This window comes from Pinus tabuliformis, chromosome 1_2 (genome assembly GCF_031772625.1).
Source record: "Pinus tabuliformis cultivar Carrire ecotype Pingquan chromosome 1_2, CPIR1, whole genome shotgun sequence".
Taxonomy (NCBI): domain Eukaryota; kingdom Viridiplantae; phylum Streptophyta; class Pinopsida; order Pinales; family Pinaceae; genus Pinus; species Pinus tabuliformis.
This window is the reverse complement of record NC_142298.1, coordinates 720717671-720728557: the sequence shown is the minus strand read 5'-3', so window position 1 is coordinate 720728557 and position 10887 is coordinate 720717671. Positions and strand designations below refer to the sequence as shown.

The window sequence follows — 10887 nt, the reverse complement described above, 5'->3', positions numbered from 1 at the left end:
GATTTTATATTGGAATTGTTTGGTATTGAAGCATCGAGTTATATTGATTAATGATAAATTTGCATTCGTTTACAACCACCATTTACCTTTTATTAGTCCCTGCCATCTGGCATTCGGCAGGGACTATAGTAATCGTTCGGGTGGGATATAGCATTAGTTCTTAGTCGCTGCCGGGGGTTATTCGGTGATTATGCTAAGGTTTGCAAATGCTCTGTGCGCCGATGTGCCCAGATAACCTAAGTTCCATTTCCACCTGAGACTTTGCGATCTTATTTGGCCTCTTCCCGAGGCGGGAGAGGCCGGAGCATAGGTTATCTTGCATTTTCACCGGTCTTTCTCATTCATCCTTCACAGCTGCATGAAGTAATGCTATCTTTGCGTTAGCATTAATTTGCAACATTTAATGTTAAGAAAACTTATGATGCGGATTACACTAATTTATAAGTAGCTGAAGTTGCCACTTGTTGCGATCGGTTACTGCATGCTGCATGCTTCGGTGTCTGCATGTTGATTCGGTGTCTGCATGTTCTGTTCATGTTCAGTTGCTCGTAGTATTTACGCTAGCTTCTCTGGCTTCTTTATGCAAGTAGGTCTGGATTCTTTCTGCAACTCGCATCATCAATGAGTGAGGAACTAAGAGCAGTGTGCAATGAAGCGCTGCAAATTCTCAATACTATTGACCAGTGTGACTCCTCTGTTTATACTTCTTTGCTGTACGGATGTTTCAAGGAGAAAGCCCTTGCAGATGGTAAACGCGTCCATGCCCACATGGCTCAGACGGGATTTCAGGCAGACTTCTTTACTAATTCTATTAGTTAAAGCTGGCCGCAGGTTTAGTACTCTTTCCAAAGCACACTGCAGAAACAGAAAAGCATGTATAAGGAAATTCAGTTAAATACAACAACACGTATCTGGATATGAATTTTCTGCACATTCTTTTTGTCGTAATAGCTGTCGATTCTCGTTGATTATTTAATATTCACTATAAAACATATTGACAGAAAAAATTCAAAGCAATAGAAAATCATAACGCAGTAGATTAATTCATTTTATTGTAATCGTTGTTAATTCTTGCAGATTCATTAAAACTCATTCTGACAGGAAATGCATTGCAGCTAATTCTGGTGTTTACTTAGAAAACAAACAGAGCGAGAAACAAAAAACAAAGTGAATTTGTGAATTCATTGCACATTCTTTTTATACCGATAGCTGTCAATTCGCGTTGATTATTTAATACTAATTCTAACCCACGGATACAGCAAATTCAAAGCAATTGAATAAAATATGGCAGGAAATTTAGAGGAATGGAAAAACGTCTATCCAGGTCTAAAAGTTATTTTATGCTATTAGTTGTTCATTCTAGCTTATTCATTATTACTCATGCTCACTTGCTGCTGGTGCGCAGACAGGCTAGACAAAACTATTGTATATCCAAGATAAACTCTACAGCATCCCAACCAGAAAGCAATTTTATTAATTGAACAGGTATGCAGTTACCAGTTTACTGACCTGCAGATAATATGACAGCAAATGCGCATCTATACTGCTGTTTGCTTCTCTGTCACTTATCTATCTCCCTCTTAAGGTTGAAGAAATCACTAAGGTTTCGCTGATACTGCTGTTTGGACAGGGGTAGAGAATCCAGTGCAGTTCGCGGTAGGCGGTCAGAGTAAATCACCTCAGCTTGAGCAGTTTTTTGTGCCTCGCTCCATCCGTTATCGCAGAGCAATTGAACGTGTCGAGGAGCGAGGGGATATGTGTCATTTTGTCACCGCTCCTCTTCTTTACGTGTCTGTTTGCTTGTTTTCCATTCATCTGTAAAACACATCATGCCTGCCCACGTTATTTTCCGTCGTTGATATTTTCAATATTTTGGAAGAGGATGGATAAAATATATCTTATTTCAAGATTATTATAAAAAGATTAATTACCTTTTGATAAAATATTAATTACCTTGATTTTTTTTAAACGCGACGAACCTTGCAGTCTCAATCCTCAATCCGGAATGCCTACCAGCCATTTTGTTCGACCAGGAGCAAGCCGCTGTGCCAGAGGGAACGGAAGCTCCATTACATGCTTTAAAACTTCAATACTTAAATGCTTTGCAAGTTAGAGGAATTAATATATTTCCTTAGATCTTTCTTCTTTGGCCTTCCTTGCAAACTAATAACATGACATTTGCAGGTGGGCTTCAGCTGAGACCTGCGAGCAACCTGAACGCAGAGTTGTGGCCCTCAGCCTCCATATTCCATATTTATTGCAGCGAATATCAACTAATCTACAAAAATAGAGTTGCAGTTGCAGAGCCACTCTCAGAACGAGCGGGGAAGCGAATGAGACTGCTCGACGGAGCAGGGGTGGGTCGTTACCACCGAAAGGAACTCAATACCCTCTAAGCCGTCGATCTAAACCGTAAAAGCAAGTGTTGTAGATCTGTCGACACGTTTGCGTACCTGAATCCGGTTATGGTTCCATCGAATGCCACATGGAGATTGGAAGTATCACAACTGTGAAGGTCCAGAGTGTGTCATCGACATTTAACACCCACCTTCACGATGCTTCGGTCGTAGTGGTTATGACTATGCCTAAACATTCCTATTTCAACCTTATTCGCTCCAAGGATTTTCAAATAAAAGTATGTCTGTGTAGAAACAAATTTGCATCATGATATGAATCTATTGTACATTCTTCTTACGTTAATCGCTGTTAAAAGTTTTCATGATGCTTTCATTTTGAGAAATAAAAGCAATAGTGGTTAAAACTTGTCTAAGCTTTAGTACCCATTCCAAGCTATTGCGCACAAAACAAAGGCAAACAGAAAAACATATATAAAGAATTTCAGTTAAATAGAACACGTATCTCGATACGAATTCATTGCACATTCTTTTTATACCGATAGCTGTCAATTCGCGTTGATTATTTAATACTAATTCTAACCCACGGATACAGCAAGTTCAAAGCAATTGAATAAAATATGGCAGGAAATTTAGAGGAATGGAAAAACGTCTATCCAGGTCTAAAAGTTATTTTATGCTATTAGTTGTTCATTCTAGCTTATTCATTATTACTCATGCTCACTTGCTGCTACAGAAAATGTACTACGGATAATTCGGATGGTTTGTTAGAATACAAACAGAGAGAAAAACTTTTCAACAGCTACGGTCATTTTATGATTTTTTTTTAAGGAATAGCGATTGTAGAATTACAAAAATTTACCCTCGAGAGAAATAACGATTGACTGGTCAGCTTTCCCACAAACTAACTCCACAAGCATGAAACTACAACAGGCTGGTGCGCAGACAGGCTAGACAAATGTGCCATAATGGGCAGGCCTGAGCTTCCCCACATATTCCAACGCCCCAGCAAACCATCTAAACCGACCAATTTTCAAAAGAAGCAGCCGCTATTCTATTTCCTTATGCAATTTATTTTATAACGTGAGGATCTATAAATCGCAACCCTCCATTCCCCTCTCAGAGGAAGCATATTCCTTTGAAATTTAATAGCATCCATTAATTTGCATAAAAATTATAAGTCAATGGCATCCACTGAGGTCAATATAGGAAGCCCAAATGAATACTCCCATTACAGGCCAAATAACCTGAAATCCTAAAGAATACTGCCACCCACACACTCGTGAACACTACTCCCAAACATCGCAAACACCTCTTCCAAAATTGAATAAGACGTGTAAGGGTGGGTTTCATTGTGGAAAATGACCAATTCTGGAGAGCCGACCATCTAGGGTCACAATGAGCTTCAGTGAGAGAAAATTTCTCTGAAATCAATAGTTTTCCAATCCTACCCATTTCAATGTGCGACACAACTAGCTACGACGTTCCAACAAACGATTACAATTACAACCTTCTCGCATATTGTAGTGCTCAGGGTCATGATACGCAAAGCACGATTCTCATGCCTCTCTGTCACTGAGTTGTAGACAGAAGACAATTATATTCAAACCCTCTTGAGCGAAAACTCATTATAAGACACATCCATGAAATGAACAGAACTCTGAATATCAGGAGCACTACTCAGGGTTTATATAAATGAAAATATGAGTTGGCTTAAAACCTGTGCACGGATGTCTGGGAAATGCCAATGCATGTTATAGTTCATGGAGCTAAATTATGAATGGCTGATCCTGTTATTTGCTGCGTTGATTTTTGACTGCTCTGCTAATTTTATAGTAGAAGCATGGGAGGCAGCAAACTATGTAAAGGAGTGCCCTAGCCTCACATAAAAGCAGCAAAAACATTCTATAATGACAACTTCGCCCCACATGACCACGATATCTATATGTAGGAGCTCGTTCACCGGTCGCTTTACCCCATCTCTGCTCAGCGAAGCCCCGCACTTGACCCGAAATCTGGTAGTCATATTGTGAACGGTCTTGTGGATCTACTCAAGCGACAGTCAGAGCTGGCCACCCAAACGGAGGAAAGGGATGACATTCGGCTTAACTCTCAAATTCTCTAACAAAATCCCCAAAGCAGGGACTAGCTGCGATGCAGCCTTTCTTGTTTCATTGGTAAACTAGGGAAAAAATCCAAGCTCTGAGTATTTTTGATGGGAAAATACCAAAAACAAAAATTCAACCACACAGAGGCAATGCTCTGTTTCACCTTTCTAGGATCTTTTGTGCACAGGGAAGCTTTAAAAAAATTTACTGAGGAACAGAGTATTTCAACACCATAAAAACATTTCTATTCATTAAGATATATGCCTGATACATATTCATCCTCTTTGCTGAGAGGGATTCACCACAAAAATACATTCAACAAAACATTTACTCTGTTTTCACCTGAGAATTCACTGAGCTGGGTTTACTGCTGTAAAACCCCTTTTACATTCACTGCTATGAAAAACACTTTACTGCTGTAATAAAAAATTTACATACTTCCTTACCAAACAAAATGCGCTCCTCTACTTGTGGTATTTCACTTTGATTCACCACCAGTAAAAAAAATGACATCCATCTTCAGATGTGCTCCCACGTTTTTCATTTATGCACTGCTGTGCAAAAAATTCATGGTACTTTGCTTCATGTGTGCTCCCCTGGTTTTATGAGCTGCGCACAACAACTCTCACATATCCAACCAATACAACAACAAAAACATATATTTCACTTGGCTCGTAATAATAAAAACTACCGTGGGTTTTTTTTAATACATATGGTCAACGCTCTATAAAAAAAAATATAACACGTTTTTATGAACATTAATATATGCCGTATGAAAAACTAAATATTTTACCAACGCATATGACATTGCATTGATAGCAGGTATGGTCAAATAGAACTTAGTTTTACTCCACGCAACATAGTTAATGTTTGCCGTATGCAGGTTTGAGCAATCAACGGATAAAAACGCTGGAGACAATCGAACGGCGGATAGAGATATCGGGAGATAATTTTCTGCAGAGCTTTATGTCCCGAGAATGTCAGACATGGTGACGTAAGGGGACAGCCACGCGTCAACTCCAAATTTTCTCGGGCCCTTGTGTACGGAAGATACCTTTGCCAGAAAGTGGCACGAGAACTCTCAGGCGGGTTTGGTGAACGATTTCTGGCGATATAACTCTGCGTTGAAATTACACATTCAACACTCCCCTTTAATTTCAACTGCTGGGCATTCGGTCATACCCAGACACTTCCTCAAAAATTCAAAGCTTTTCTGATCCAGTGGCTTTGTCAAGATGTCTGCAATTTGTTCCTGAGTCCTGCAATGTTCTAAGACAATTTCTCCATTGTTCACCAATTCTCTGATGTAGTGAAACCTTGTATCAATGTGTTTCGTTCTCTTATGAAACACTGAATTCTTTGACAATGCAATAGCTGAGCTATTGTCACAAAAGATCACTGTCGCTTTTGCCTGCTCTTGGCCTAAGCTTCTCAACATTCTTCTCATCCATACTGCTTGACATGCTGCTGCTGTAGCTGCCACATATTCAGCCTCTGCTATAGACAATGCTACAATGGACTGCTTCTTAGAAGCCCATGAAATGGCTCCTGAACCCATATGAAAAACATAACCGGAAGTGCTTTTCCGATCATCTACACTTCCAGCCCAATCACTGTCAGTGTATCCAATTAAATCTGAACTTTCTGAGACACTATATAATATGCCAAACATTTTGGTACCTTTGACATACCTCAAAATTCTTTTTGCTGCCTGCCAATGTGCCTCCTTTGGCCTCTCCATGAATCTGGAAATTAAACTAACAGCATACATAATGTCAGGCCTAGTAGCTGTTAAATACATAAGGCTGCCTACAATACTCTTGTACAAACTAGGATCAAAATCCTTGTTGATGTCCTCTCTGCTGAGTTTTAATCCCATTACTGTGGGAGTGATCGCTGCTTTGCATTCTTGCATGTTAAATCTGCTCAATACTTGATTTACATATCTTGCTTGTGAGATAAAAATTCCTTTTTCATTTTGATCTACTTCTATGCCTAAGAAGTATCTCAAGAAACCCATATTAGTCATTTCAAATTCATCCTTCATGACTGATTTAAAATTTTCAATGAGCTGATCATCATTACCTGTGAAAATCACATCATCAACATATAAGACAACAATCAAAATTTTACCATCTTTTTCTTTGATGTAGACGGTGGGTTCTCCTTCACACTTGTCAAATTCATTATCCAATAGATATGAATCTATCCTGCTGTATCATGCTCTTGGCGCTTGCTTCAGCCCATAAAGAGCCTTCTTCAATTTGCATACTTTGTGCTCTTCACCTTTCTTATCATAGCCGAGAGGCTATTCAATGTACACCTCTTCCTTTAACACTCCATTTAGGAATGCTGACTTCACGTCCATTTGATAGACATTCCATTTGTTTTGAGCTGCTATGGACAACACTGCTATCACGGTTTCCATTCTTGCAACCGGTGCGAAAGTCTCCTCATAATCTCTCCCATACTGCTGCTTGTACCCTTTGACAACCAGCCTTGCCTTGTGCCTTTCTATCTTGCCTTCAGCATTGCTCTTGGTCTTGTAGACCCATTTCACACCAATGACTTCTTTGCCTTTTGGTAACTCAACCAAATCCCATGTTTTGTTTCTCTCTATGGCATTCATTTCCTCATCCATAGCTTCTATCCATTTCTTATCTTTGATTGCTTCCTCGAAATGAATAGGATCATCAACATGACAATACAAGGAAAATAAGGAATTCATTCCTTCATCATAAATGTCACTTAGATTTCTAAATTTCTTACCTCTTTCACTTGGTGTGCAAGTGCTTGAAGATGCACTTGAATTTCCTCCTTGTGGTGTGCTTGGAGAAGCACTTTCATTTATCCTCAATGGTGTCCCTTGCTGTCCTTGTGTTGGCGCTGCTGTTTGGGGATGCATTTTAGCCACCTCCTCATCATATTCATCATGAGACAAACAGTTTTTAACATTCACTGTTTTCTCTATGCTTCCATCCCAAGCTTCCTCTTGAATGAATTGAACATCTCTGCTGACGAAAAACTTTTTGGTAGATGGGATATACAACCTGTAGGCTTTGGATTCCTCACTGTATCCAATGAAAAGACATTTCTCCCCTTTTCTGTCCAACTTCCTCCTTAGCTGATCTGGTATGTGTGCATAGGCCACACATCCAAAAACTCTCATGTGGGTGACTCCTTGCTTTCTTCCACTCCACGCTTCTTCCGGCACTTTGTTCAACACTGCTTTTGTAGGACACCTGTTCAAAATATACACTGCACAATTTACAGCTTCAGCCCAATAATCATTTGGCAAATGCTTTGCCTTTAGCATGCTCCTCGCCATATCCATGATGGTCCTATTCTTCCTTTCAGCAACTCCATTTTGCTGTGGGGTGTACCTAGCTGTAAACTGTTTGTGAATTCCATTTTCTCTACAAAATCTTAGGAATTCCTTGGAGATATACTCACCTCCTCTATCAGTTCTCAAAACTTTTATATGCAACCCGCTTTGGTTTTCCACAAATGCCTTGAAGTTTTGGAATTTCTCAAACACTTCACTTTTGTTTTTAAGGAAATATATCCAAGTCTTTCTTGTAAAGTCATCAATGAATGTTAGGAAATATTGGCTGCCTGCGAATGATGGAGCTTGCATCGGTCCACATAAATCTGAGTGGATGATCTCTAAGGGTGCCTTTGCCCTTATGCTCTTCCCTGATGGAAAACTTTCTCTATGTTGTTTTCCCAATATGCAGCCTTCACAAAGGCTGTCCAGTTTCTCTATCAATGGTAATCCTCTTACCATTCCTTTCATGCTCAACAAGTTTAAACCTCCAAAATTGAGATGTCCAAATCTCAAGTGCCACAACCAATTTTCATCCTTTGGCACGCTTTGGAAAGCCTCTTGGGTGACTGCTGCAATTACATTTTTTTTTTTCAAATCTGCCCTGATCCTGAGAGGGAACATCCTGTTCCTTGTCATTTTTACTTCAGCAATGCATCGTTTGCTGGGTGCTATATCCATGATGGTGCACACATCATTTTTAAAGAAAACATTGTACCCCTTATGGACAAGCTGTCCAATACTCAAGAGGTTACATCTCATTCCAGGGACATAGTAGACATCTGCTATGGTTTTCTTTTCTCCTTGCTTTGTAAATATTTTTACCTCTCCTTTTCCCATAACAGAGATTTTACTATCAGTTCCTAGTGTGACTTCTGATTTCACATTTTTATCTAGGGCAGAAAAGAAGGCTATGTTTCCGGTCATATGGTTGCTGCAACCTGAGTCTAAAAACCAAATGTCCTCAGTGTTTGTTTCAGCCATGTTACAGGCTAACAACACATTATTTTGACTGCTGTTTTCTCTTGTAACATTTGCATTTTGTCTATTGTTCATATCATGCTGTTTCTTTCTACAATCACTTGCATAATGTCCATACTTTTTGCAATAATAGCATTGAACATTAGATTTATCATACCTTTGTCCTTGAGCATGATACTGTTCTCTTTGTTGGCTGCTGCCTTGGCCTTGGTTCTGATTTGTATTGTTGCCTCTTGCTTGTGCATTTGATAGGATGTTCCTTCCACCTCTGTTCTGGCTTCTGCCTCTTCCTCTTCGGTTTCCTCTTCCTTGACCTCTTCCTCTTCCAAAGGACATCTGGGTCTTGAAGGTTTGCTCAAGAGATGAGTTTTCATTCCTACTCAACCTCTGCTCATGTGTTATCAGTGATGCATGTAGCTCATCAACTGAATAGTTTGAGAGATCCTTTGTCTCTTCAATGGTGGTGACTATGGCATCAAACCTTGAGGGCAAGACCCTCAATATTTTCTCCACAATCCTTCTATCTTCAAGGGTTTCTCCATGAGTCCTTATTTGTGTGATTACACCAATCACATGAGTGAAGAATGAGTCAATGTTATCTGACTCCTTCATGCACAGATTCTCAAAATCTTTTCTCAGCAATTGTAGTTTTGCTGTCTTCACTCTCTCCATGCCTTGATAGGCTGCCTTGAGGGTTTGCTATGCTTCATTTGCTTTCTTAGCTGCTGCTAACCTTGGAAACACACTCTGGTCTACTGCTAGATACAACAACATACGGGCTTTTGAATCCTTCTTCCTATTGCTCTTCAGCTGATCTCTCTCTCCCTGAGTTAATGCATTGAACTCATTTTCATCTGCTGGTTCTTCAAACCCAGATTCAACTATTTCCCATAAATCTTGAGAGGCAAACAGGGCTGTCATGGTTATTGCCCAATAGTCATAGTTTTTCCCATTAAACTGTGGGAGCTGGGTGTTAAACATACCCATACCAGTGCTTGTGCTGGCCATTCCTTGCATTCTGATCTATGCCTCTGAATCCTTAACTGTGTGTTTAAACACTGACTGTTTCAACAGTAACAAACAAGAAAGCTTTGAAGAATACCTGAATCCTTCGCTGTCTGAGTCTTCTAACTGCCTGAGAAGTTTTGCTGCAGCAACAACCTTCTCCCTTCAGCTTCTTTAACTTCTTTAAAGAGCCTGGACCTGCTCTGATACCACTGATGGGTATTTTTGATGGGAAAATACCAAAAACAAAAATTCAACCACACAGAGGCAATGCTCTGTTTCACCTTTCCAGGATCTTTTGTGCACAGGGAAGCTTTAAAAAATTTTACTGAGGAACAGAGTATTTCAACACCATGAAAACATTTCTATTCATTAAGATATATGCCTGATACATATTCATCCTCTTTGCTGAGAGGGATTCACCACAAAAATACATTCAACAAAACATTTACTCTGTTTTCACCTGAGAATTCACTGAGCTGGGTTTACTGCTGTAAAACCCCCTTTTACATTCACTGCTGTGAAAAACACTTTACTGTTGTAATAAAAAATTTACATACTTCCTTACCAAACAAAATGCGCTCCTCTACTTGTGGTATTTCACTTTGATTCACCACCAGTAAAAAAAATGACATCCATCTTCAGATGTGCTCCCACGTTTTTCATTTATGCACTACTGTGCAAAAAATTCATGGTACTTTGCTTCATGTGTGCTCCCCCTGGTTTTATGAGTTGTGCACAACAACTCTCACATATCCAACCAATACAACAACAAAAACATATATTTCACTTGGCTCATAATAATAAAAACTACCGTGGGCTTTTTTTAATACATATGGTCAACGCTCTATAAAAAAAATATAACACGTTTTTATGAACATTAATATATGCCGTATGAAAAACTAAATATTTTACCAACGCATATGACATTGCATTGATAGCAGGTATGGTCAACCAGAACTTAGTTTTACTCCACGCAACATAGTTAATGTTTGCCGTATGCAGGTTTGAGCAATCAACGGACAAAAACGCTGGAGACAATCGAACGGCGGACAGAGATATTGGGAGATCATTTTCTGCAGAGCTTTATGTCCCGAGAATGTCAGACATGGTG

General features: G+C 39.5%; 1 long non-coding RNA gene across 1 annotated transcript; it reads right to left on the bottom strand.

The window, feature by feature from the left end:
* Positions 1-546: 546 nt before the first annotated feature.
* LOC149207781 (uncharacterized) lies at positions 547-2361 on the bottom strand. Its single transcript, XR_016252044.1, has 3 exons — positions 1954-2361; positions 1510-1815; positions 547-855 (listed from the first exon to the last, which is right to left on the bottom strand). It is a non-coding gene; the product is annotated as an uncharacterized LOC149207781 (long non-coding RNA).
* Positions 2362-10887: the final 8526 nt, after the last annotated feature.